Genomic DNA, 25037 nt, shown 5'->3' with positions numbered 1-25037 from the left:
GTGTGGATTGAGGTTGGGGTTGAGGTATGGTGTGGGTGGCCTCGGGTTGGGGTGTGGATTGAGGTTGGGGTTGAGGCTGAGGTATGGTGTGGGTGGCCTCGGGTTGGGGTGTGGATTGAGGTTGGGGTTGAGGCTGAGGTATGGTGTGGGTGGCCTCGGGTTGGGGTGTGGATTGAGGTTGGGGTGGGTATGGGGTGGCCTGGGGTTGGAATGGGTATGGGGTGGCCTGGGGTTGGAATGGGTATGGGTATGGGTATGGGGTGGCCTGGGGTTGGAATGGGTATGGGGTGGCCTGGGGTTGGAATGGGTATGGGTATGGGGTGGCCTGGGGTTGGAATGGGTATGGGTATGGGGTGGCCTGGGGTTGGAATGGGTATGGAGTGGCCTGAGGTTGGGGGAAGGGTTGGTATGGGAACTGAGGATGGGGTTGGGGTGGTTGTAATGACGGATGAGGTGTACCTAGGTGTTGTGGGTGCTGTGGTATTGGTGTTATGTTGGGTAGTTCCTGCTGTTGGTGTGGTTGTTCATGTTCCCGTTGAACAGGTTGCTGTTCTCTACCGAGCGAAGTGGGACGTCCTGCCATACTAACTGAGGCCCCCTGTCTACCCTGCTGGCATGGCGTCGATGTTATTTGTGGGGGAACCCAAGACGGCTCTCCCCACTCATGGGACGACTCCTCGCAAGACTCCCCACTCATGTCAATAATAGTATCTCTCCAGGGATGGAAAGATACCCTCGACTGCCCAGTCCCATGCAGAACCCGTGAACTCGTCGCTTCAGTCCCACTGGCCCCACCTGTGGTGCCAGTTGAGCTACCTGAGCGGTCCCCAGTGGTGTCGGAAGAGGTTCTATCCTCTACACTCCCATTCCCACTGGTCCCTACTGACTGGTCATTATCTGGGTTAAAAGCCACTGCCTATGCTTCGAAGGTAGCCTTGCCAGTGATTGGAACTTTCACTGCAGAGATTAAGTCAAAGAATGCAATGCTCATTACTACATTCCATGTTGTTAGGAATGCAAAGGAGTCTCTACTCAGTTACAAGACTTCAACCAAATTGGGGCTACTTCAGCTTTCTAATGCTGTAGCAGTGGAATCTGCAAACAATGTTGATGGTATTGTTGCTGAATTTTCTGATCGATTTAAATCCATAGGTTGTTATACTGATAGCAAAGTACATCTGCATATCAACCCAGATGTAATTCCAGTTGCCCAACCACATCGCCGACAACCATTCCATACTCGCAAGAAAGTCGATGCCGAACTGGATAGGCTGATGGAACTAGATATCATTGAACCAGTAACAGGCCCAACACCATGGGTATAAGCCCAATTGTCACTCCACCAAAGCCGAAGAATCCAGATGAGATACGCATTTGTGTGGACATGCGTGTTCCCAACAAGGCAATAATACGTGAACGCCATCCTACACCGACAGTAGATGATATGATCTACCGCTTGAATGGTGCAACTGTATTCAGCAAGTTAGATTTAAACAAGGGCTATCATCAGCTTGAACTTGATGAGGAGAGTCGATTCATCACAACGTTTACGACACATCGAGGTCTGTATAGGTACAAGCGCCTGAGTTTTGGCATCAACAGTGTTGCCGAGGTATTCCAGCACATCATCAGCCAGGTATTGCAAGACATACCTAATGCTGACAACATGTCTGATGACATCATTGTTTATGGCCGTACCCAAGCTGAACACGACAAAGCTCTTCGTGCAACATTGCAACGCTTACGAGAAAAGAATCTGACGTTAAGCCGAGCAAAGTGTGAGTTCAATCAACATAAAATTGAATTCATTGGACATGTACTTAGTTTTATTTATTTATTTATTTATGCATATACAAGAATGTACATAAGGAATGTGAGGATACAATTATGGTAATTACAGTCTTGTAAAGCCACTAGCACGCGCAGCGTTTCGGGCAGGTCCTTAATCTAAGAAAATTTTAAGGAGGTAAATACTTGCAAAATTTATAGACAAAAAAATGATAACAGATTACATGAAATGAAAAAAAAAAAAAAGATGAGAGAAAATTATAGGTACAGTATATTAAAGCACATAGGTAGCTATGATTGATTGCAATGACAGCTTAAAATGGTAGTTGACAACAAATTGGTAGGCACAATACAGCAGAAACAATATAAGATTGATTGCAATGACAGCTTGAATGGTAGTTGACAAAAAATTGGTAGTCACAATACAGCATATGGCTAGCACATAAAAGAAGACAGCAATGAACACAATGATAAGGTTGTTTGATATTACATAAAAATTAGGAGATTGGGTACCACTAGGTACAGAGCAAATTTAAAGCTCAGTGTAGGAAACTAAATAGATGAAGTTAGGTACTTTTTGGTTTTGCTTTTAAATAAGGCAAAAGTTTTACAGTTTTTCAATTCACTAGGGAGTGAGTTCCATAGACTAGGTCCCTTAATTTGCATAGAGTGTTTACACAGATTAAGTTTGACCCTGGGGATATCAAAGAGATATTTATTTCTGGTGTGGTGATAATGGGTCCTATTACATCTGTCCAGGGAGAGTTTCAGAGCATGGTTTGCATTTAAGAACAGGGTTTTGTAAATGTAGTTGACACAAGAGAATGTGTGGAGGGAGTTAATATTTAGCAAGTTTAGAGATTTAAACAAGGGAGCTGAGTGTTGTCTGAAAGCAGAGTTAGTTATTATTCTGATAGCAGATTTTTGCTGTGTGATGATGGGCTTAAGGTGGTTTGCAGTGGTAGACCCCCATGCACAGATACCATAATTAAGATAGGGGTAGATTAGTGCATAATATAGTGAGAGAAGAGCAGAGTTAGGAACATAATATCTGATTTTGGAGAGTATACCAACTGTCTTAGAGACTTTCTTAGTTATGTGTTGAATGTGGGTGCTGAAGTTGAGTCTCTTGTCTAGGAATAGGCCAAGAAACTTGCCATCATTTTTATTACTGATGTTAATGTTGTCTATCTGTAGCTGAATTGCATTTGATGATTTGCTTCCAAATAAGATGTAGTAAGTCTTTTCGATGTTTAATGTTAGTTGACATCCATAAGTGAACTTTTTTTAATTCATTATTAACAACATTATTTAGTGTATGTGGGTTGAGGTCTGAATAGATAAGGGTAGTATCGTCAGTAAACAATATAGGTTTGAGAATATTAGAGACATTAGGCAGATCGTTTATATATATAAGAAATAGAAGAGGTCCTAAGATACTGCCCTGTGGCACTCCAATGGTAATTGGTAGAGTGGAAGAAGTTGTATCATTGATGGTTACATATTAGTGTCTGTCACTAAGATAGGATCGGATGTAGTCAAGGGCAAGGCCTTGGATTCCATAATGCTGGAGTTTAAGTAAGAGGTTCTATTGTTACGTAAAGTATGGTGACAATAAACACAGACACTAAGATACTATATATATATTTGGTCGAATATACAGAAGTACACAGGTGATACTTTGGTGTGAGTTGAGCGCACTGAGAGTCGGTACAGTATCTCGCAAGTGTCTGCTCTAGACCACACTTGAAAGTAGACTAGTTAATGTTTGCTATTCTGCTGCTTATATGCTCGGGCAACACCTCACCGTGTTGCCCGGGCAACGCCTCACCTCATTCATCTCCAAAGGTTGACAGGAATATTAACAATGCATTTGGAGCGAGTATATTATTGGGATAATCTACTCGCTACAAGGTAGTTGTGATTAACAGTATCAAAGGCTTTTCTTAGGTCAATGAAGAGTCCAATCAGAAACTCATTTTTGTCAAGGGCTGAGTAGATAACTTCAAGGAGACTAATGATTGCATCGTTGGTGCTCTTTTGGGACCGGAAGCCAAACTGGCAGGGGCTGAGTATGTCGAATTTTACGAGGTAGGAATAGAGCTGTTTGTAAATAATTTTTTCAAATATTTTTGATAGAATGAGTAGATTTGATATTGGTCTATAATTGTTTATGTCCGCCGGATTGCCTCCTTTATGGACTGGCGTTACTCTTGCTTTTTTGAGGATATGAGGGAAGGTGTGACACTCTATAGATTTCTTGAACAGTAGTGCTATGGGTGGGGCAAGGGCATGGGAGGCTCTCTTGTACACAATGGACGGAATTTCACTGGTGTTCCCTGCCTTGGTTTTTAGAGAGTGTATGATGGACACAACATCTGCCGGGCTGATTGGTGAAAGGAGAAGATAGTTTGGATAGCTGCCAGAGAGATATGTGTTAATATGTGTCTGAGTCTGTGGGATTTTACTGGCAAGATTAGCACCAACCGATGAAAAGAAACTATTAAATTCATTTGCCATTTCTAAATCAGTTGACGGTATATCTCCATCCTTGTAGAGTTTTATTTGGTTATGTGAGTGTTGTTTAGTTCCTAGGATACTAGAGATTGTTTTCCAAGTGCTTTTCATGTTGCCTTTTGCTTCTTTGAATCTAGTCTCATAATATGAAAGTTTAGCTTTTCTTATGATACTGGTAAGCACTGATGAGTACCTCTTAACTACTTCCTTTGTAACTAGTCCAATCCTAAATTTCTTTTCATATTCATGTTTTTTGTTGATTGATTTGATTATGCCACTTGTGAGCCACGGGTTATTTTTTCTTGTATCAGTTACTTGTTTGCACCCCATACCCATCTTGTGGGCGGTAGTGAAAAGGGTTACAGAGACACATAATGGGTTCAGGGACTGATTATAGAGTGAGATTATGTTCAGCATGTTTAGGGAGTTAAATAAGGGGGCTGAGTGTTGTCTGAAAGCAGAATTTGTTATTAATCTGATAGCAGATTTTTGCTGGGTGATGATGGGCCTGAGGTGGTTTGCAATGATTGAACCCCATGCACAGATACCATAATTTAGATAGGAATAGATTTTTTCTTTTAACCACGTTTCAGTAAGTATAATAAAATGGAATTTGTTGTCAACAGTTTCAATCAAGGCACTAACATCATCGAAGTGTTTGCTTAGAGATCTTACATTCAAGTTAATTACAGAGATATTGTGATTATGTGTTAATACATTGTTTACATCATGTGCTATAAAATATCTGCAATTTTGATCATTTATTTATTTATTTATTTATTTATGCATATACAAGAATGTACATAAGGAATGTGAGGATACAATTATGGTAATTACAGTCTTGTAAAGCCACTAGCACGCGCAGCGTTTCGGGCAGGTCCTTAATCTAAGAAAATTTTAAGGAGGTAAATACTTGCAAAATTTATAGACAAAAAAATGATAACAGATTACATGGAATGAAAAAAAAAAAGATGAGAGAAAATTATAGGTACAGTATATTAAAGCACATAGGTAGCTATGATTGATTGCAATGACAGCTTAAAATGGTAGTTGACAACAAATTGGTAGGCACAATACAGCAGAAACAATATAAGATTGATTGCAATGACAGCTTGAATGGTAGTTGACAAAAATTGGTAGTCACAATACAGCATATGGCTAGCACATAAAAGAAGACAGCAATGAACACAATGATAAGGTTGTTTGATATTACATAGAAATTAGGAGATTGGGTACCACTAGGTACAGAGCAAATTTAAAGCTCAGTGTAGGAAACTAAATAGATGAAGTTAGGTACTTTTTGGTTTTGCTTTTAAATAAGGCAAAAGTTTTACAGTTTTTCAATTCACTAGGGAGTGAGTTCCATAGACTAGGTCCCTTAATTTGCATAGAGTGTTTACACAGATTAAGTTTGACCCTGGGGATATCAAAGAGATATTTATTTCTGGTGTGGTGATAATGGGTCCTATTACATCTGTCCAGGGAGAGTTTCAGAGCATGGTTTGCATTTAAGAACAGGGTTTTGTAAATGTAGTTGACACAAGAGAATGTGTGGAGGGAGTTAATATTTAGCAAGTTTAGAGATTTAAACAAGGGAGCTGAGTGTTGTCTGAAAGCAGAGTTAGTTATTATTTTGATAGCAGATTTTTGCTGTGTGATGATGGGCTTAAGGTGGTTTGCAGTGGTAGACCCCCATGCACAGATACCATAATTAAGATAGGGGTAGATTAGTGCATAATATAGTGAGAGGAGAGCAGAGTTAGGAACATAATATCTGATTTTGGAGAGTATACCAACTGTCTTAGAGACTTTCTTAGTTATGTGTTGAATGTGGGTGCTGAAGTTGAGTCTCTTGTCTAGGAATAGGCCAAGAAACTTGCCATCATTTTTATTACTGATGTTAATGTTGTCTATCTGTAGCTGAATTGCATTTGATGATTTGCTTCCAAATAACATGTAGTAAGTCTTTTCGATGTTTAATGCTAGTTTGTTCGTTGACATCCATAAGTGGACTTTTTTTAATTCATTATTCACAACATTATTTAGTGTATGTGGGTTGAGGTTTGAGTAGATAAGGGTAGTATCGTCAGCAAACAATATAGGTTTGAGAATATTAGAGACATTAGGCAGATCGTTTATATATATAAGAAATAGAAGAGGTCATAAGATGCTGCCCTGTGGCACTCCAACGGTAATTGGTAGAGTGGAAGAAGTTGTATCATTGATGGTTACATATTGGTGTCTGTCACTAAGATAGGATCGGATGTAGTCAAGGGAAAGGCCTCGGATTCCATAATGCTGGAGTTTAAATAAGAGGTAGTTGTGATTAACAGTATCAAAGGCTTTTCTTAGGTCAATGAAGAGTCCAATCGGAAACTCATTTTTGTCAAGGGCTGAGTAGATAATGTCAAGGAGACTAATGATTGCATCATTGGTACTCTTTTGGGACCGGAAGCCAAACTGGCAGGGGCTGAGTATGTCGAATTTTACGAGGTAGGAATAGAGCTGTTTGTAAATAATTTTTTCAAATATTTTTGATAGAATGGGTAGATTTGATATTGGTCTATAATTGTTTATGTCCGCCGGATTGCCTCCTTTATGGACTGGCGTTACTCTTGCTTTTTTGAGGATATCAGGGAAGGTGTGACACTCTATAGATTTGTTGAACAGTAGTGCTATGGGTGGGGCAAGGGCATGGGAGGCTCTCTTGTACACAATGGACGGAATTTCACTGGTGTTCCCTGCCTTGGTTTTTAGAGAGTGTATGATGGACACAACATCTGCCGGGCTGATTGGTGAAAGGGGAAGAGAGTTTGGATAGCTGCCTGAGAGATATGTGTTAATATGTGTCTGAGTCTGTGGGATTTTACTGGCAAGATTAGCACCAACCGATGAAAAGAAACTATTAAATTCATTTGCCATTTCTAAATCAGTTGACGGTATATCCCCATCCTTGTAGAGTTTTATTAAAGTGATGATTGTCATAGATAGTGGATAAGAGGTTTAGTTCTTGGGTCTATACCTGTTTGTATAAGAAGGCTGGTTGTAGGAAAACAAGGCAAAAAATGGGGACAAACGGGGACATTCGTTTTGTATGACGTCCATTTCACATGACGATCACGGCGCCGGAACGGATTAAATTCGTTATTCGAGGTACCACTGTATAACACATAGCACTGAAAAAGTCTTTGGCCCGATAGCTTTGATAGCGATATCAAACCTTGATATCTATATTAAATGATATCTGATTGCTTTGTCGCTAAGTGTACATATTGCTCCTCTATTATTCAACAGGGATATCTTGCACTTTCTGACAAGCCTTTGGTCTTGTAAAGAATGATTTCCGTGTACAGATTTGAAACCAGTCACTCAAATATTTTCCAAGTGAAATTTTTTTCTCTTGCCCACACTCTGTTGAGCACAGTTTGAGAAATATTATGTGGGCCCAATAATTTAGATATTTTATTGTATAAATTCGGGCAAAAATAGTTCTCAGCTGATCAGCAACTTCTCCAGCTTAGAGTAGTCATTAGTGTGCAACAATATTCAATCTACAGTATTAAGACACTCTTAACACACGTGTCTTAAAAAGTACCATAATTGGTGTGGCATTTGTTTGTAATGTTCTTGTTATACGGTGTTCCTTTTTCTTGCAATTTGTAACAGCCACTATATTGTGTTCTTTTAAAGCGAGGCCTTCCAACATAATTACTCCCAAATCATTTATATTGCAGAATTATTGCTTTTCCCATTTGTTGTGTGACCTGACTGCATTTTATGTTTAGTTTGTGGTTTTACATTCTTATTTTTTTGCCCGACTTCAAGGGTGTTTGATCCGAAGTTGGGATACATTATCCATTGTCTCTCACCAGGTGCATACTGCACAAATTTAGATTTGTAGAACCCTAAATCCTTATCCTGACCATTTCCCAGTGATTGGGCACCATTCCTTCACCTGTCCCATCACTAATCCTTATCTTGACCAACTTCCCAGTGGTTGACCACCATTCCTTCCCCCCATCCCATCCCTAATCCTTATCCTGACCCCACTTCCCCAGTGGTTGGGCATCATTCCTTCCCCCCCCCCATTCTATCCCTAATCCTTATCCTGACCCCACTCTTCCAAGAGCTATATAGTCGTAATGGCTTGACACTTTCCCCTATTAATTCCCTCCTTCTCTGCCTCTTGAGAATACTGTACTACTCCAGGAAGTTTGTTAAATAACTAGTCAACACTCGACCCATCCGCCTGTTTACATAGTAACTATTGTGAAAATCGTCAATAGTCAGAATTCGTACGTACTTGGCTTTTAGATAGTAGTATACTGACTAGTAAGGAATTCTTTTAAGTTTAAATGAAGCAAAAAACAAACTTACATATTCCTAGGTCTAGTACAGCACGCACATGTACTATATTCCCTGTAACCTACCTAGCCCCTCTATTGTCAACAACTTACAACCTCTTTTGTCTGTTTTTTTAAACAACACTGTTTGTCGACCTAATTGTATTTGTGCTGCTTTTTCAGCCATGTTCCCCCTTTTTATTTTTATTTGTTCTCAACACATTTTATTCTTTATACTCAATTAGTATTAAGTTTTAGTCATTAATGTTTTTCCTGCCCGAAACGCTTTGCGTAATAGTGGCTTTAGGCATTGTATGTACTAGCTCTATCTATAAATCCATCATTCTTTGTAAAATCTCTTGCATGTATGTACCTTACCTGAATAAACATTTATTTATTTATTTATATTAGGCCTCAGATATTGTGTATTACGCCTATGAAGGTTGGGTTAGTTCAGTTTGTCAAAGCAACACAAGAAAAATATAAAAATTCCAGTTTGTCCAGCTAAATAGTTCAAATTTCGACTTTCTAATTTTGCTGTACGTTGGTATATATACTATGGTCCTCCTCATTACTATCAGTACTACCAAAATAGAAGGATGGGCTGCACAATTAGTCATATATAATTTACCATTGCTTGATACAGTGTTAAGCAAAACCATTATTGATCAAAGATTTGATATATCAGTACGTATCATGAGATGATTTCCGGGCTTAGCGTTCCCGCGGCCCGGTCCTCGACCACGTCTCCTTATTGTTACACATCCTCAGGAGGCAGCCCGTAGCAGCTGTCTAACTACCAGGTACCTATTTACTGCTAGGTAACAGATGCACCAGGGTGAAAGAAACTCTGCCCATTTATTTCCGTCTCCACTGGTGATCGAACCCGGAACCTCAGGACTACGAATCCGAAGCACTGTCCACTCAGCCATCAAGCCCCTACTTGCCTGCCTGCCTACTTACTAAATACCTACTTACAAATAACAACACATATACCACAGTACTTAAAAGGGGCAAGGTAAGGTAATTATCAAAAGAAGGCACCAAACCGGGAAGGCTATGTAGCACCATCAGAGTGTGAAATAATCAGAGGGCGCTAAATATCACCAAGAATGCCAATACGAGAACAGAAACGCATGAGGGAAACCATATCAAAAGTATGCGATTCACCAAGAATTCTATCGAGGGACAAGTGACCGCGACGGACGGTCGGAAAGCAAGACACACACTCGTCCTGGAAGTCAGGACACTCATCAAGAATATGCACAACTGTAAGAGGGACAACGCAATTTGGGCATTAAGGAGCAGGGCGGCGCTCCATTAAGTGACCGTGAGTTAAGCGAGTATGGCCAATCTGCAGTCTTGCCACAGCAGTTTCCCACCACTGATTACGGTGGTAGGAGGAAGGCCATGGGGACACACTACGTTTGAGAGTACGCAGCTTGTTACTAACTACAGAGGACCAACAACCCTGCCAACGGGCAAGGATGGAGGAATGAATAACAGGATAAAAGTTTGAATAAGGGATACCTTTACGGGAGATGGGACAAGAACGGATAGCTTCCCTAGCGACAGCATCCGTACGCTCATTTAAAGAAACACCAATATGGCTGGGAACCCAGCAAAACTCTACTGATTTAAATTTACTAGAAATAAGAAACAGCCAATGTTAAATCTCAATGACCACCGGATGGACAGGATTAAAGGACCCTAGAGCCATGAGGGCACTACGAGAGTCAACTACAATCACAAAGGAGGAATGACAATGAGAAAGTAAAAGACAGAGAGCATAGAGAATAGCATAAAGTTCTGCTGTGAAGACGCTAGCCTTCGTAGCGAGGCGACACATATAAGTGCTGTCAGAAAAAACAATAGAGTAGTCCACACCGTCCGCAGACTTACCCCGTCGGTGAAGTCGGAAATAGAGCGGGAGTGCAAAGAAAAGTGCTCAAGGAAAAGGCGTTTCAGAACTGTAGGAGGGGTAAAAGCTTTAGTGACGCGAGTCAAGGACGTACAAAACTTTGGAAGAGGAACTCTCCACGGAGGCAAGGAAGGAACAATACGAGGAGAAACATTTGAAATATGAACAGAAAGAGAATCCTGTAAGCGAGATAACCAGAAAGAAAAAGGGAGGCGATGAAGAAGAACAGGAACCACAGAAGGGATAAAAGTTAAAGCATGACAGAGGCGAGAGGAAGGATGTTGCAAGGACCGCGCAAGATAGTGAAGACAGTAGCGATCACGGTGGTCCTGGAGAGATAGGAAGCCAGTGTCAACATACAAACTGAGGGCAGGAGTCAAACGAAAGGCAGCAGAGCTGAGACGCAACCCAGTATGGTGCAAAGCATCAAGACGGCGAAGAGTAGAAGGAGAAGCAGAAGAGTATGCAGGGCAACCATAATCGAGATTAGACAGAATGAGAAAGGAGTGCAAATAGAGGGGCGTGCGCCTATCTGCTTCCCAAGAAGTATGGGACAAAACCTTAAGGAGGTTAAGGGCCTTAGAGCATTCAACTCAGAGGTAAGAGATATGGGCTGACCAAGACAAACGAGTGTCAAAGATTAACCCCAAAAACTTAGCGGAATCCCAGTACACAAGGTGATGACCAGAAAGCGACAAAGAGGGACGAAGAACGATATGCTTCCGAGTAAAAGTCATAGCACAAGTCATAGACGCAGAGAACGTGAAGACATGGTCAGTGGCCCAAGACGACACGGCATCAATCACAAGTTGAAGCCGCCGTTGAAGTTGAGGCGAATCATCACCCTGACAACAGAGGGCAAGATCGCCAACATAGAGAGCGGAGAAGATGCCAGAAGGAAGAAAGGAAAGAAGACCGTTGAGGGGCAACTAGAAAAAGAGTAGTGCTCAGAACACTACCCTGGGGTACACCCTCATACTGCCAAAGAGGGGCAGAGAGAGTGGTACCAAGCCGCACACGAAAGGAACGACGAGAGAGGAAACTCTGGAGGAAGAGAGGAAGATGACCACGAAGGCCAAAAGAATGAAGTTGAGACAGAATATGTTACCGCCAGGTAGTGTCGTAAGTCTTTTCCAGGTCAAAAAGGATGGCAACAACGGGTGTCTTCGCAGCAAAAGCAGTACGAATATAGACCTCCAAGTTCACCAGGACATCCGTTGTGCTGCGGTACATGCGAAAACCAAATTGAGAAGGGGAGAGGTGGTGATAGTGTTCTAAGAACCACATCAAACGAACGTTAACCATATGGTCAAAGAGCTTGCAGATACAACTCGTGAGGGCAATAGGGCTGAAGTCCTTGGAGGATGTCCAGAGACCAGAGACCCTGGTTTCCGAACAGGGAGGACAACAGCATCGAGCCAGTCTTCAGGGACTGACGACGACTCCCAGACCCGATTGTAGAGCCTCTATAAATACTGAGATGTGCACGGAGGGAGATGGTGAAGCATTTTATAATGAATGCCATCGGATCCCGCTGCCGTAGAACCACAGAGGGCTAGGGCAGACTGAAGCTCAGAGAGAGAGAGAGAGAGAAGGGATCATTATAGGGAAGGCGAAGATGAGTACAGAAATTTAAAGGACGAGATTCAAGAATAGGCTTACGAAGAAGGAAGGATTAGGGAAGATGAGAACCAGAACTAACAGATGAAAAGTGGGAACCCAGTTCGGTCGCGACCTGCAACGGGTCCACCACAAGAACACCACGGAGGTGAAGGACCGGCGAGACATTGGGAATGAACTTACCCGCAATCTTGCGGATACGCTTCCAGATCAGTGGTAGAGGAGTTTTGGACGTAACAGTGGAGACATAAGACATCCAGCAAGCACGTTTAGCCGCACGGATGGTCCTACGGGCCACCGCACTCGCCTTCCGAAACAAAAGAAAAGACTGAACCTTCAGCCGGCGGCGATGTCTCTTCCAGGCTGCACGCTTACAGCAGACAGTCCGAGCACAGTCCACATTCCACCAGAAAACGCACTTCTGTGGTCCCCCGAGAGGAAGAGCAAGGAATAGAGTGGAGGGCAGCAACAAAGACAGTGTCAAAAGAAGGAGACAAAAGACAAAAGAAGGAGGGCACGAGGGAGAGGCAGAATGGAGAGGTCGGAAATAGTAGCAAGTACTGAGGCGCCAGTCAGCCTCAGCAAACCGCCTCCTAGGGAAAGAGAGGGTGAAAAGAGAAAAAAGTAATAAGGATAGGAAAATGGTCACTGCCATGGAAGTCATCAAGGACCCACCACCCGAAATCTAAGGAAAGGGATGACAAGCACAGAGAAAGATCGAGACAGGAAAAGGAGCAAGTCCGACAGTCCAAATGAGTGGGCTCACCAGAATTAAGAAGGGCAGGGAAGAAGAGAGGATGAAAGGTTCAAGGAGGCGACCCCTGGTGTTTGTCAGCACATCACCCCAAAGGGCATGGCGACAATTGAAATCACCCAGGAGGAGCACAGGCTCCGGCGAGGAGTGTAGGAGGTGTTTAAGATCGGGAAGAGAAAGTGGGACAGTCGGGGGGGGGGGAGATAAATGGAACAAACCGTGTACCATTTACCCACAAAGACACGGGGAGCAGAACAGTGGAGAGGCGAGGAAAAAAGTAAGGGGACTAAGGGAACATCTGAGCAAATCAAGAGAGCAGAAGAGTTATGGGCCCCAGCTGTTGCTGGGGGGGGGGGGGGGGGGGTGAGAGAAAAGAATAGCCACAGAAGCGACCAGGATGAACACCAAGCATCTGCTCCTGGAGACAGACACAAAGGGGCGAAAACTGTGAAATTAGAAGTTGAAGGTCAAGGAAATTGGCGTAATATCCATGGCTGTTCCACTGAAGAATAGACATGGGCAAAAAGAGAAAGGATAGCAAAAGAGATCAAAGAGGAAACAAAGTTGAAAAGGGAATACAGCACGTGAAAAAAGCACGGGGTCAGGATCAGCAAAGTCAGGGTTAGGGTGCATGGGTAAACGGAGTAAAGAAGGAGGGAAAGAAGTGGGAGGACAGACCAGAGGTGGACGAACAGGGTCTGGAGGAGGAGAAGGAAGAGGAGGAGGAGGGGCAGAAAGAGGAGAACGCACCTCAGCAAGGGCAGTAACCGAGATGGAACCAGGGGCTAAAGAAACCACCACAGTAGGAACAGGGAGCTCCACCACCGAAGCGGGAGGGGAAGGGTAAAATCAAAGATAGGGGGGTGAAGAAGAAAGCGAAGCCTTAATTCTTACCTACCGGAGAGGAGGAAGGAGAGGAGCCAGGTTTCCGCTTCTGACTCAAAGAGACAGGTGTCCCAGCAGCAATGTACAGGGCAACAGACTTCAGCATCTCGATAGAAGAAGAAGAGTGCAAGCGAACAACATGACCACCAGGAGAGCGATGGACATCGGCCTGTACAGTCAGGCGGCGTGGTGAGCCAAGAGACGGAAGAGAATGACGAGAAGGAGGACCAGAGGGAGAGGAGAAAGAAGACACAGGAGACATGCCAGACTGGGTAGAAAGAAGGGATACCCTAGACAGAGAACCAGGAGGGAGACTGTCTGGGACAGAACGGAGGGTAACAGGGGATTACGGTGGTGGGCGTGTCCGGGTCTAAGGCTTGGAAACGGTTGTGAGACTGAGGAAGGTGGGAAGGATGAGGAGAGGAAGAGCGCACCACGCGAGCATAGGAGATGCCAGCGAAAGAGGGAAGACAATGAACTTGGCGCCGAGCCTCAGGAAAAGACAAACGGTCCCTGTGCTTCAAGTTGAGGACGGCCCCCTCAAGTTTGTAATGTATACACGTGCAGGAGAAGGTAGGGTTGGCCTCACCGCAATTGAGGCAGCGAACCTGGTGAGAAGTGCACTCCAACTTAGAATGACCCTCGCCTCCACACATGGAACAGAGAGACAGGACTAGAGCATTTGAGGGTACCATGCCCAAACCTCCAGCACTTGTTGCAGAGCCAAGGAGATGGAATATACTCCTGAACGGAGCATCCGGCACCAGCAAGAATGACAGAGGGCGGAAGGGTCCTACCATCAAAGGTAATCTTCACAACCCGAAGGGGCAGACGGCGATGACCACGAGGAGGACGAGCAAACGTATCTACCTGGAGGACAGATTGACCCTGGGCCTCGAAAATATGCTTGATATCCTCGTGGCAGTCTTTAAGATTCCTAACACCAGCCGCAACATGGTGCGGGAGAACAATGCCAACACTGGCATTTAACCGAGCGTTCTTTGAGACCCAAACAGGGGTCTCGCTCGCCAAGGCAGGATAAGGTGGCCAAGCGGGTGGCTGCATCCTGAGGAGCAGCAACAACACAGGTACCAAGACAGGTGGGGTTGAAGGTAAGAGAGGCATCTACGGAATCTACAAGATGGCTATGAAGGGAAAAATTGTCAGGAGTGGAATCTAAAGAATGGAGGTCAAAGTACTTAGTCCACGTAGCAGGACCAAACAAAGCATAGTACAAATTAGTATGGGAAGGGAGCATACGAGAGAGAGACGGGTCAAAAGGCACAGTAGTTACAGTAAGAGATGGAGCCATGCAAGAGGACGAGGCAGTCACAACAGCAGGCTTGGGGCTCGACCCAACCACAGAGGAGGGAGGGGAGCAGGGAGGAAGAGTCCGGTCTGGGCCTAAACCAGGTCCTGTAGCGGGGGCTACAGATCCTGGTCTTCCAGGACGGTCCAATTCAGGGGCCTGGTCACCCACCCCATGAGCCTGGGTAAGAGAAGTCAAGTTATCATCCATGCAGCAAACCAAACATAAGAGATGGGACCTGGAACGAAAGGATACCACCTACCAGGGCAGCCAGGGAGGCCGAGCTCGGGCCAGTGCAGGAAGGATGTGTCGTCCCCAGGGGTGCTCCCCCCTTTTCAACAGGGGAGTCCTACTACTTCGTTCATTCTCCCACACTAGTGCTAAGACCCCAGTCTCCCTATCGCCCCAGCCTGGACACCCAACCATCCACTCAGGGCGGCATCTCACAGGCGACCCCTTCAGCGGGTGGTCCGATGGCTCACAAGGTCCCTACATGGTGCCCTTCAGCACGTCCACCACCCAAAGAGGGGGCAGGAGAGGGGGCACAGGCTACCCACACCGGTCCCAGGGAGGTATACGTGAGCCCCTCACCACGGCAAGGAGGCACCACGGAGGGGGTATACCTGCAAGATATATGGAGGCTATGTACCATGGGAGAGTGTGCCTGATAGACACACTGTGGTGATGTACCATGGGAGAGTGTGCCTGTAAGACACATGGTGGTGATGTACCATGGGAGAGTGTGCCTGTAAGACACATGGTGGTGATGTACCATGGGAGAGTGTGCCTGTAAGACACACTGTGGTGATGTAACATGGGAGAGTGTGCCTGTAAGACACATTGTGATGATGTACCATGGGAGAGTGTGCCTGTAAGGCACAAGGTGGTGATGTACCATGGGAGAGTGTACTTGTAAGATACATGGTGGTTATGCACCATGGGAGAGTGTGCCTGTAAGACACATGGAGGGTTATACCATGGGAGAGTGTGCCTGTAAGACACTTGGTGGTGATTTACCATGGGAGAGTGTGCCTGTAAGACACATGGTGGTGATGTACCATGGGAGAGTGTGCCTGTAAGACACACTGTGGTGATGTACCATGGGAGAGTGTGCCTGTAAGACACACTGTGGTGATGTAACATGGGAGAGTGTGCCTGTAAGACACACTGTGGTGATGTAACATGGGAGAGTGTGCCTGTAAGACACATGGAGGGTTGTACCATGGGAGAGTGTGCCTGTAAGACACTTGGTGGTGATTTACCATGGGTGAGTGTGCCTGTAAGACACATGGGGGTGAAGTACCATGGGAGAATGTGCCTGTAAGACACATGGTGGTGATGTACAATGGGAGAGTATCAATGTAAAACACTGTGGTGATGTACCATGGGAGAGTGTACCTGTAAGACACATTGTGGTGATGTACCATGGGAAAGTGTGCCTGTAAGACACATGGTGGTGATGTACCATGGGAGAGTGTGCCTGTAAGACACATGGTGGTGATGTACCATGGGAGAGTGTGCCTGTAAGACACACTGTGGTGATGTAACATGGGAGAGTGTGCCTGTAAGACACACTCTCCCATGTACATATACTCAATATATATATATATATATATAAATATATATATATATATATATATATATATATATATATATATATAAATATATATATATATATATATATATATATATATATATATATATATATATATATATATATATATATATATATATATATATATGTCGTACCTAGTAGCCAGAACTCACTTCTCAGCCTACTATTCAAGGCCCGATTTGCCTAATAAGCCAAGTTTTCCTGAATTAATATATTTACTATAATTTGTTTCTTATGAAATGATAAAGCAACCCTTTTCTCTATGTATGAGGTCAATTTTTTTTATTGGAGTTAAAATTAACGTAGATATATGACCGAACCTAACCAACCCTACCTAACCTAACCTAAACTATATTTATAGGTAAGGTCAGGTTAGGTAGCCAAAAAAAGCTAGGTTAGGTTAGGTTAGGTAGGTTAGGTAGACGAAAAAACATTAATTCATGAAAACTTGGCTTATTAGGCAAATCAGGCCTTGCATAGTAGGCTGAGAAGGGAGTTCTGGCTACTAGGTACGACATTATATATATATATATATATATATATATATATATATATATATATATATATATATATATATATATATATATTATATATATATATATATTATATATATATATATATGTCGTACCTAATAGCCAGAACGCACTTCTCAGCCTACTATGCAAGGCCCGATTTGCCTAATAAGCCAAGTTTTCCTGAATTAATATATTTTCTTTAATTTTTTTCTTATGAAATGATAAAGCTACCCATTTCATTATGTTTGAGGTCAATTTTTTGTTATTGGAGTCAAAATTAACGTAGATATATGACCGAACCTAACCTATCATTATCGGTTAGGTTAGGTTAGGTAGCCGAGAAAGTTAGGTTAGGTAGTCGAAAAATAATTAATTCATGAAAGCTTGGCTTTCTAACTAACTAACATATACAGTGCAGTAAGTGTTTAATATTCTGATTAACATTTTAAGTGATAAGTTTACATTTATTCAGTAAAAATGGCAAATATACCTCAGTTTCCTGCATTTGATTCTGACTGTGACCAGACAAACCTGTCACAGAGGTGGGTCAAATGGCTTAAAAGGTTTGAAAATTTGTTGATAGTTTCTGACATCAAAAGTGCTGAAAGAAAGCGTGCCTTTCTACTTCATTATGCAGGTGATAGAGTTTGTGACATCTTTGACACACTGAAAGACACTGGTGGTGCCAAAGATTATGACACTGCCAAAGCCAAACTAACAGAGCATTTCAAACCAAGGCAAAATACTGCTATGGAAATTATGCATTTCAGGAGAGCAAAACAACTCTCTAATGAAACTGTGGATCAATACCACACACGTCTGCAGGGTTTAGCAGCCCATTGTGAGTTTGCTGATGTTGACAAAGAAATCAAACAGCAAATAATTGAATCATGCACATCTACACGTCTTCGTCGAAGAGCTCTAGAACTTGTTGATGATGACAGTTCTCTTACCAAGTAAGTAAGTAATTATCAAAAGAAGGCACCAAACCGTTCTCTTACCAAGATACTGGATATGGCTCGTCGAATGGAAGATGCTGCACGTGATGCTCGTGTCATGGAGTGCAGTGCTAATAACGGTTCTGCCACTGTTACTAACAGTGATGAGGTACGTAAGGTTCAGGGAGGACATCGTAATCAAAGAAGATATCATGCCAAACCTAACAGTAAATTGAGCCGAGAACCACATCACACCTGGAGTCATGGAACAAGACTCAAGCAGTCACAACGACCCACATCAGAGAGTGTCAACAATAAATGTTACAATTGTGGAGGAGACTACCCACACCAAGATAATGTTTGTCCTGCTCAAGGTAAGAAGTGCTATGAGTGTGGAAAACTAGGTCATTTTGGTGCTATGTGTCGTTCCGCACTAAAGAAACCACAGTCAATGAATAAAAGCACTGTACGAGGATCAGGTCATAGGGGTTGAGGTGGTAAACACAATATTGCACCTCATATCCAGAATGTTAATAATGTACAAGACAACATTTCATTACAACCAGTCTCAGATGACAGTGAATGTGATTATACTTATGGAGTACAAGCAATCACAGAATGGAATGATCTTCCAAACAACCCAGAGACTATAGTATATATAGCTGGTATTTGTCTCAAAGTTCTTATTGACACTGGATCAAACATTGACACCATTGCTGAGTGCCACTATGAAAAATTTAGAAAACAGTTCTCAAAGCTAGAAAAATACAATGGTAAAGCCACTGCCTATGCTTCGAAGGTAGCCTTGCCAGTGATTGGAACTTTCACTGCAGAGATTAAGTCAAAGAATGCAATGCTCATTACTACATTCCATGTTGTTAGGAATGCAAAGGAGTCTCTACTCAGTTACAAGACTTCAACCAAATTGGGGCTACTTCAGCTTTCTAATGCTGTAGCAGTGGAATCTGCAAACAATGTTGATGGTATTGTTGCTGAATTTTCTGATCGATTTAAATCCATAGGTTGTTATACTGATAGCAAAGTACATCTGCATATCAACCCAGATGTAATTCCAGTTGCCCAACCACATCGCCGACAACCATTCCATACTCGCAAGAAAGTCGATGCCGAACTGGATAGGCTGATGGAACTAGATATCATTGAACCAGTAACAGGCCCAACACCATGGGTATAAGCCCAATTGTCACTCCACCAAAGCCGAAGAATCCAGATGAGATACGCATTTGTGTGGACATGCGTGTTCCCAACAAGGCAATAATACGTGAACGCCATCCTACACCGACAGTAGATGATATGATCTACCGCTTGAATGGTGCAACTGTATTCAGCAAGTTAGATTTAAACAAGGGCTATCATCAGCTTGAACTTGATGAGGAGAGTCGATTCATCACAACGTTTACGACACATCGAGGTCTGTATAGGTACAAGCGCCTGAGTTTTGGCATCAACAGTGTTGCCGAGGTATTCCAGCACATCATCAGCCAGGTATTGCAAGACATACCTAATGCTGACAACATGTCTGATGACATCATTGTTTATGGCCGTACCCAAGCTGAACACGACAAAGCTCTTCGTGCAACATTGCAACGCTTACGAGAAAAGAATCTGACGTTAAGCCGAGCAAAGTGTGAGTTCAATCAACATAAAATTGAATTCTTTGGACATGTACTTAGTTTTATTTATTTATTTATTTATGCATATACAAGAATGTACATAAGGAATGTGAGGATACAATTATGGTAATTACAGTCTTGTAAAGCCACTAGCACGCGCAGCGTTTCGGGCAGGTCCTTAATCTAAGAAAATTTTAAGGAGGTAAATACTTGCAAAATTTATAGACAAAAAAATGATAACAGATTACATGAAATGAAAAAAAAAAAAAGATGAGAGAAAATTATAGGTACAGTATATTAAAGCACATAGGTAGCTATGATTGATTGCAATGACAGCTTAAAATGGTAGTTGACAACAAATTGGTAGGCACAATACAGCAGAAACAATATAAGATTGATTGCAATGACAGCTTGAATGGTAGTTGACAAAAAATTGGTAGTCACAATACAGCATATGGCTAGCACATAAAAGAAGACAGCAATGAACACAATGATAAGGTTGTTTGATATTACATAAAAATTAGGAGATTGGGTACCACTAGGTACAGAGCAAATTTAAAGCTCAGTGTAGGAAACTAAATAGATGAAGTTAGGTACTTTTTGGTTTTGCTTTTAAATAAGGCAAAAGTTTTACAGTTTTTCAATTCACTAGGGAGTGAGTTCCATAGACTAGGTCCCTTAATTTGCATAGAGTGTTTACACAGATTAAGTTTGACCCTGGGGATATCAAAGAGATATTTATTTCTGGTGTGGTGATAATGGGTCCTATTACATCTGTCCAGGGAGAGTTTCAGAGCATGGTTTGCATTTAAGAACAGGGTTTTGTAAATGTAGTTGACACAAGAGAATGTGTGGAGGGAGTTAATATTTAGCAAGTTTAGAGATTTAAACAAGGGAGCTGAGTGTTGTCTGAAAGCAGAGTTAGTTATTATTCTGATAGCAGATTTTTGCTGTGTGATGATGGGCTTAAGGTGGTTTGCAGTGGTAGACCCCCATGCACAGATACCATAATTAAGATAGGGGTAGATTAGTGCATAATATAGTGAGAGAAGAGCAGAGTTAGGAACATAATATCTGATTTTGGAGAGTATACCAACTGTCTTAGAGACTTTCTTAGTTATGTGTTGAATGTGGGTGCTGAAGTTGAGTCTCTTGTCTAGGAATAGGCCAAGAAACTTGCCATCATTTTTATTACTGATGTTAATGTTGTCTATCTGTAGCTGAATTGCATTTGATGATTTGCTTCCAAATAAGATGTAGTAAGTCTTTTCGATGTTTAATGTTAGTTGACATCCATAAGTGAACTTTTTTTAATTCATTATTAACAACATTATTTAGTGTATGTGGGTTGAGGTCTGAATAGATAAGGGTAGTATCGTCAGTAAACAATATAGGTTTGAGAATATTAGAGACATTAGGCAGATCGTTTATATATATAAGAAATAGAAGAGGTCCTAAGATACTGCCCTGTGGCACTCCAATGGTAATTGGTAGAGTGGAAGAAGTTGTATCATTGATGGTTACATATTAGTGTCTGTCACTAAGATAGGATCGGATGTAGTCAAGGGCAAGGCCTTGGATTCCATAATGCTGGAGTTTAAGTAAGAGGTTCTTGTTACGGACCCGGATTCAGCGTCCGAGCCTGGAGCAGTGACAAACACGCCATCGGTGGGTCAGCTCCCGAAACCCCCGCCAAACGAACGACGACACCTAGTGAGGACAGCGTGTACTGGCCTCGAGGACCAGTTTCCAGTCTGGTTCAGCGCTCAACACCGCCGCTCCTGACCTCTGGTGAGGTGGTGCTCCGACGACAGCGCCATCTATGGAGTGGATATGTCGGGCGTTTGTATCTGAGCCTGTGAGTGTGGTGTATTAGTGTCCCGGTTATTAATGACGTGTCTGCTTACAGAGCCGACCTGGGACCACTGTGTTGAAGGTGTAGTCAGTCTACCCGAGGCAGCCAGTCTCCATACAGTGAAGTTTGCTGCAGCTGTCGTGACGTCGTCCCCCCGGAAGAACACTGTGGTGTGTTAAGCCTGCCAGTGGAGTGGCAGTGGAAGGATTTACCCGGGACCGACGGTCGGAGACGATAATCCACTGGGGTATTGAGGACAGGAGGGTGATTGGTGATATCACACGAGACTCCTGTCTAGGGCGTACCCCTTATATCGTTCGTGGAGTGGCCGTACCAGCCTTGGTGGCTCTGTACCTGCCAGCAGACCTGCTGGACGTGTGGTTGACGGCCTCCACGACGGTGCCCCCAGTGGACCTGAGTTGTGGCTGACCTGTGGCCAGGGTAGGCTCTACGTTCTCCGAGGACACGTCTTGAGGCCACGAAGAAAGCACCGCGGACTCAGCACCTAGCTTCGAGGATCCATAGTCTCCAGTAGAAGACTACAGTGTTGATCCCCTTTGTAAAGTGTTAATACCCCTCCCCCTTGTGTACGTTTTACTTTTATATATTTAAATGGTGATGGTTATATTATATTATATTAAGTTCTTGCCTTTCTTTCCCTACTCCCTTTAAGTTACTTGCGTCACGGATCGCATCCCTTGATAGCCTCTACTGGCTTGGGGCCGGATATATATCTTCCTCTAACTACATCAGAGTAAGAACCCCGTTGCGTCCCGAGAGGGCCGTAACAGTTCTATTGTTACGTAAAGTATGGTGACAATAAACACAGACACTAAGATACTATATATATATTTGGTCGAATATACAGAAGTACACAGGTGATACTTTGGTGTGAGTTGAGCGCACTGAGAGTCGGTACAGTATCTCGCAAGTGTCTGCTCTAGACCACACTTGAAAGTAGACTAGTTAATGTTTGCTATTCTGCTGCTTATATGCTCGGGCAACACCTCACCGTGTTGCCCGGGCAACGCCTCACCTCATTCATCTCCAAAGGTTGACAGGAATATTAACAATGCATTTGGAGCGAGTATATTATTGGGATAATCTACTCGCTACAAGGTAGTTGTGATTAACAGTATCAAAGGCTTTTCTTAGGTCAATGAAGAGTCCAATCAGAAACTCATTTTTGTCAAGGGCTGAGTAGATAACTTCAAGGAGACTAATGATTGCATCGTTGGTGCTCTTTTGGGACCGGAAGCCAAACTGGCAGGGGCTGAGTATGTCGAATTTTACGAGGTAGGAATAGAGCTGTTTGTAAATAATTTTTTCAAATATTTTTGATAGAATGAGTAGATTTGATATTGGTCTATAATTGTTTATGTCCGCCGGATTGCCTCCTTTATGGACTGGCGTTACTCTTGCTTTTTTGAGGATATGAGGGAAGGTGTGACACTCTATAGATTTCTTGAACAGTAGTGCTATGGGTGGGGCAAGGGCATGGGAGGCTCTCTTGTACACAATGGACGGAATTTCACTGGTGTTCCCTGCCTTGGTTTTTAGAGAGTGTATGATGGACACAACATCTGCCGGGCTGATTGGTGAAAGGAGAAGATAGTTTGGATAGCTGCCAGAGAGATATGTGTTAATATGTGTCTGAGTCTGTGGGATTTTACTGGCAAGATTAGCACCAACCGATGAAAAGAAACTATTAAATTCATTTGCCATTTCTAAATCAGTTGACGGTATATCTCCATCCTTGTAGGGTTTTATTTGGTTATGTGAGTGTTGTTTAGTTCCTAGGATACTAGAGATTGTTTTCCAAGTGCTTTTCATGTTGCCTTTTGCTTCTTTGAATCTAGTCTCATAATATGAAAGTTTAGCTTTTCTTATGATACTGGTAAGCACTGATGAGTACCTCTTAACTACTTCCTTTGTAACTAGTCCAATCCTAAATTTCTTTTCATATTCATGTTTTTTGTTGATTGATTTGATTATGCCACTTGTGAGCCACGGGTTATTTTTTCTTGTATCAGTTACTTGTTTGCACCCCATACCCATCTTGTGGGCGGTAGTGAAAAGGGTTACAGACACATAATGGGTTCAGGGACTGATTATAGAGTGAGATTATGTTCAGCATGTTTAGGGAGTTAAATAAGGGGGCTGAGTGTTGTCTGAAAGCAGAATTTGTTATTAATCTGATAGCAGATTTTTGCTGGGTGATGATGGGCCTGAGGTGGTTTGCAGTGATTGAACCCCATGCACAGATACCATAATTTAGATAGGAATAGATTTTTTCTTTTAACCACGTTTCAGTAAGTATAATAAAATGGAATTTGTTGTCAACAGTTTCAATCAAGGCACTAACATCATCGAAGTGTTTGCTTAGAGATCTTACATTCAAGTTAATTACAGAGATATTGTGATTATGTGTTAATACATTGTTTACATCATGTGCTATAAAATATCTGCAATTTTGATCATTTATTTATTTATTTATTTATTTATGCATATACAAGAATGTACATAAGGAATGTGAGGATACAATTATGGTAATTACAGTCTTGTAAAGCCACTAGCACGCGCAGCGTTTCGGGCAGGTCCTTAATCTAAGAAAATTTTAAGGAGGTAAATACTTGCAAAATTTATAGACAAAAAAATGATAACAGATTACATGGAATGAAAAAAAAAAAGATGAGAGAAAATTATAGGTACAGTATATTAAAGCACATAGGTAGCTATGATTGATTGCAATGACAGCTTAAAATGGTAGTTGACAACAAATTGGTAGGCACAATACAGCAGAAACAATATAAGATTGATTGCAATGACAGCTTGAATGGTAGTTGACAAAAATTGGTAGTCACAATACAGCATATGGCTAGCACATAAAAGAAGACAGCAATGAACACAATGATAAGGTTGTTTGATATTACATAGAAATTAGGAGATTGGGTACCACTAGGTACAGAGCAAATTTAAAGCTCAGTGTAGGAAACTAAATAGATGAAGTTAGGTACTTTTTGGTTTTGCTTTTAAATAAGGCAAAAGTTTTACAGTTTTTCAATTCACTAGGGAGTGAGTTCCATAGACTAGGTCCCTTAATTTGCATAGAGTGTTTACACAGATTAAGTTTGACCCTGGGGATATCAAAGAGATATTTATTTCTGGTGTGGTGATAATGGGTCCTATTACATCTGTCCAGGGAGAGTTTCAGAGCATGGTTTGCATTTAAGAACAGGGTTTTGTAAATGTAGTTGACACAAGAGAATGTGTGGAGGGAGTTAATATTTAGCAAGTTTAGAGATTTAAACAAGGGAGCTGAGTGTTGTCTGAAAGCAGAGTT

The 25037-nt window shown here is 42.5% G+C and overlaps 1 pseudogene; it reads right to left on the bottom strand.

Moving 5' to 3' along the window:
- LOC138361173 (voltage-dependent T-type calcium channel subunit alpha-1G-like) overlaps nt 1-8011 on the bottom strand; it is a 62306-nt pseudogene extending 54295 nt beyond the window's left edge.
- Nucleotides 8012-25037: the final 17026 nt, after the last annotated feature.

The sequence above is a fragment of the Procambarus clarkii genome, unplaced genomic scaffold (assembly GCF_040958095.1).
Source record: "Procambarus clarkii isolate CNS0578487 unplaced genomic scaffold, FALCON_Pclarkii_2.0 HiC_scaffold_219, whole genome shotgun sequence".
Taxonomy (NCBI): Eukaryota; Metazoa; Arthropoda; class Malacostraca; order Decapoda; family Cambaridae; genus Procambarus; species Procambarus clarkii.
Note: the sequence above shows the minus strand (reverse complement) of the source record. Positions and strands in the feature narration are given on the sequence as shown.